Raw genomic sequence first — 4,639 nt, 5'->3', positions numbered from 1 at the left:
CCATGTTGGCCAGGCTGTTCTTGAACTCCTGACCTCAAGTGATCCACCCACCTCGGCCTCCCAAATTGCTGGAATTACAAGCATGAGCCACCGTGCCCAGCCAAGACGTGTTTTTTGTTGTTGTTGTTGTTGTTGTTGTTGTTGTTTTGTTTTTTAAGAGAAGCGGGTCTTGCTGTGTTGTCCAGGCTGGACTGCAGTGGCTATTCACAGGCATGATCATGTTGTACTACAACCTTGAACTTTCCTGGCCTAGCTTTAAAATCTTTATAATGTGGGGCTGGTGCAGTGGCTCACACCTGTAACCCCTGCACTTTGGGAGGCTGAGGAAGGAGGATCACTTGAGGCCAGAAATTCAAGACCAGCCTGGGCAACACAGACCTCGTCTCTACAAAAAATACAAAAATTAGCCAGGCGTGGTGGCACATACCTGTAGTCTCAACTACTTGGGAGTCTGAGGCAGAAGGATTGCTTGAGCCCAGGAGTTCAAGTCTGCAATGAACTATGATCGTGTCACTGCACTCCATCCTGTCTCGAAAATAAAGAAGTCTGAGTGCGGTGGCTCAGGTCTGTAATCCCAACACTTTGGGGGGCCAAGGTAGGAGGATTCCTCGAGCCCATTAGTTCAAGACCAGCCTGGGCAACACAGCAAGACCACATCTCTACAAAAAATAAATAATTAGCCAGGTGTGGTGGCTCATGCCTGTAATCCTAGCACTTTGGGAGGCCGAGGCAGGTGGATCACTTGAGGTCAGGAGTTTGAAACCAGCCTGGCCAACATGGTAAAACCTTGTCTCTACTAAACATACAAAAAATTAGCCAGGCATGGTGACAGGCACCTCTAATCCCAGCTACTCGGGAGGCTGAGGCAGTAGAATTGCTTGAACCCGGGACGCAGAGGTTGCAGTAGGCCGAGATCATGCCACTGCACTCCAGCCTGGGCAAGAGTGAGACTGTCTCTAAAAATAAATAAATAATTAATTAAAAAGTTAGCCAGCTGTGGTGGTGAGCACCTGTACTCCTAAGTACTCATGAGGCTGAGGTGGGAGGATTGATCAAGCCCAGGAGTTTGAGACTGCAGTAAACTATGATCACAATGCTGCACTCCAACCTGGGTAATGGAGTGAGGCCCTGCCTCAAAAAAACCAAATCAAAACAAAAAAACTTTTATAACATGTACCTAACAAAGATTGCAGAGTTAAATTTTATTTGCCAGTTTGTAAAAGCCTTTGATACTCATTTTAAGGGCACTTAGTAATTACAGTGCCATTATGTAATTAATTCTATAGAGAACATTACTTTCAGATAATGGGTGGTCAGACATTGAGAGTCGCTACAGCTATCTTTTATGCCCCCTTTTTTGTTTGTTTTTTGGAGACAGCATCTCCCTCTGTCTCCCAGGCTGGAGTGCACTGGTGTGATCACACCTCACTGCAGCCTCTACCTCCTGGGTGCAGGTGATCCTCCCACCTCAGCCTCCAAAGTAACTGGGACCACAGGCGCACACCTGCTCCACCCAGCTAATTTTTGTATTTTGTTGTAGAGATAGGGTTTCGCCATGTTGCCCAGACTGGTCTCAAATTCCTGCGGTCACGTGATCCATCTGCCTTTGCCTCCCAAAGTGTTGGGATTACAGGCCTGAGCCACTGTGCCCAGTCTTTTTATGCCACATTTTAAAGGGTTTGCTTATTAATAAGCTTACTGTTAATGAAATGTAGTTCAAAGTTTAAAAGTAGAATGCAGTCAGACACGGTGGCTCACGCCTATAATCCCAGCACTTTGGGAGGCCAAGGTGGGTAGATCATTTGAGGTCAGGAGTTCAAGACCAGCGTGGCCAACATGGTGAGACCCTGTCTCTATTAAAAATACAAAAAATTATCCGGGCATGGTGGCACATGCCTATAATCCCAGCTACTTGGGAGGCTGTGGTAGGAGGATCACTTGAAACCAGGAGGCAGAGGTTGCAGTGAGCAGAGATCGAGATCATGCCACTGCACTCCAGACTGGGCAACAGAGTGAGACTCCGTCTCAAAAAAAAAAAAAAAAAAAAAAAAGTGGAATGCAAGAAAATGTCTCTGTACAGATAGGCATTAATCCTTCTCTTCCTCCCTTTTACTCCTTTAACCCCTTCTCCTGCAATGTCTTGAAGTAAATTACTGTCATTACAGAAGAGTAATGCACTGCATGCCCCCAAAACCTTTCTATATGCTTTTGCTACCCAGTTAACAGAATATACACAACTGTCTTAGGCGAAAGTATGTACAATAATCCCTCTCTTATCCACTGTTTCGCATTCTGTGGTTTGTGTTACTCATGGTCAACTGAGGTCCCAAAATATTAAATAGAAAATTCCAGAAATAAACAATGTATAAGTTTTAAACTGCATGCCATTCTGAGTAGTGTGATAAAATCTTTCACCGTCCCACTTTGTCCTGCTCGGTCCTGCTCCATCTTGCCTGGGAGGTGAATCGTCCCTTTGTCCAGCATAGGCATGCTGTATACACTCCCCACTTGACAGTCATTTAGTAACTGTCTTGGTTACCAGATGGACAGATCAAGAGAAGGGTGAGTACAGTACAATAAGGTCTTGAGGGAGAGAGACTACATTCATATATATTCATCTATATATAATTCTTTTTTTTTTTTTTTTTAAGACAGAGCCTTGCTCTGTTGCCCAGGTTGCAGTGCAGTGGCATGATTACGGCTCACTGCAGCCTCAACCCCCTGGGCTCGAGCGATCCTCCCATCTCAGCTTCCCAGGTAGCTGGGACCACAGGTGTGTGCCACCCTACTGAGCTAATTTTTCTTATTTTTTGTAGAGACGAGGTCTCCATATGTTGCCCAGGCTGGTCTTGAATTCCTGGGCTCAAGCGATCCTCCTTACCTCAGCCTCCGAAAGTGCTGGGATTACAGGCATGAGCTACGACACCTGGCCATCTTTTGTTTTTTAAGAGATGGGGTCACTGTTAGGCTGGATTTGAACTCCTGGGCTCAAGCCATCCTCCTGCTCAGCCTTCCAAGTAGCTGGAGCTATAGGTGCACACCACCATGCCCAGCTTCCACATAACTTTCTTACAGTATATTGTAATAATTGTTCCATTATTGTTAATCTTAGTGTGCCTAATTTATAAACTTTATCATAGGTATGTATGTATAGGAAAAAACATTCTCTCTCTCTCTCTCTCTCTCTATATATATATATAGGATTTGGTACTATCCTCAGTTTCAGATATCCACTGGGGGTCTTAGAACTTATCCCCCAAGAATAGGGAGGTCTATATACATGCATGTAGGGGTGGGAGGTCAGGTACAGTGAAGAAAGTAGAAATCTTTTTTCTTTAACTATAGACAGGGTCTCACTATGTTCCCCAGGCTGATCTCAAACTCCTGGACTCAAACAATCCTCCCACCTCAGCCTCCCAAAGTGCAAGGATTACAGGCATGAGCTACCCTGCCCAGCCAAAATCTATTTTTGGTATATTAAGATACAGTCCCAGCCTATGGAATGATCCAATAGTTCATTCTTCAGTGACACTCCAGCCTCTAAAATAGGACATAAATGCATAAATGCATTTTTTTTTTCCTTTTTGAGACAAGAGTCTTGCTCGGTTGTCCAGGCTGAAATGCAGTGTCATGATCTCAGCTCACTGCCACCTCCACCTCCCGGGTTCAAGCAATTCTCCTGCCTCAGCCTCCTGAGCAACTGGGATTACAGGCGTGTGCCACCACACTGGACTAATTTTTGTATTTTTAGTAGAGATGGGGTTTCATCATGTTGGCCAGGCTAGTTTCAAAACCCTGACCTCAAGTGATTCGCCCGCCTTTGGCTTCCCAAAGTGCTGAGATTACAGGTGTGAGCCACCGCGCCTGGCCAAATGCACATTTCAGAGACACATCATTCAGCACTGTTCTGTTTGGTTTGTCTGTGTATTGTGGGCAGCAGGCAATGGAGCCTTTTTTTATCCTCTTCTAAAAATCCACTTGCAGTATCAAGGTTTGTATCTGTAAAAATGCAGAAAGTCAATAGAGGACTCCAAACCCAAGTTGTTTTTGGACTCGTTCAGGAAGGCAAAAGGAAGGCTTCAACCTGTGGGAACAATGAGTGGTTTGTGTGTACAGATACACCTTTGTATCAAGTAGCCAAGGTCTGGGGAAAGCCCAGTCTAGACCAAAGTGCTACGAAGGCCTTTCTGAGACACAGTAGTTGGGAAACACTGTCCTAGTTGGTAGGTACTTAATCACTAGCACATTCAGGTAACTGCTGAAACTGGTACACCACAGTAGCTAGGGAGTGAACAAAATTAATTTTGGGGTCACACCAAAATAGTAGTTGAATTACATCTTGGCACAGATTTTAGAACCTTGAGAGAATAACAGTTGAAAAAAAAATAGTTGGTAGGTATCATAGGAAACAATATTTAAGAACTTACAGTTGAGGTGGAGACCCCAGTAGATGTCTCAGAACACTTGACTCATGCGTATCTGTACTTACAGGCTGTGTCTCCATCTAACTTCACTAAGATGCTTTAAGTGACTTTTCATAGTTACATTTGGTCAGCCTTACCTTGTTCTTAGATTTTTTCTGAGGAAGGCTCCTAATATTTCAAAAACAGCTACGATTGTATGTAAACTTTGTTTTTAT

Source organism: Mandrillus leucophaeus, unplaced genomic scaffold (genome assembly GCF_000951045.1).
Source record: "Mandrillus leucophaeus isolate KB7577 unplaced genomic scaffold, Mleu.le_1.0 Scaffold460, whole genome shotgun sequence".
NCBI classification, from domain to species: domain Eukaryota; kingdom Metazoa; phylum Chordata; class Mammalia; order Primates; family Cercopithecidae; genus Mandrillus; species Mandrillus leucophaeus.
The sequence above is the reverse complement of the archived record's forward strand: the minus strand, read 5'-3'. Positions refer to the sequence as shown.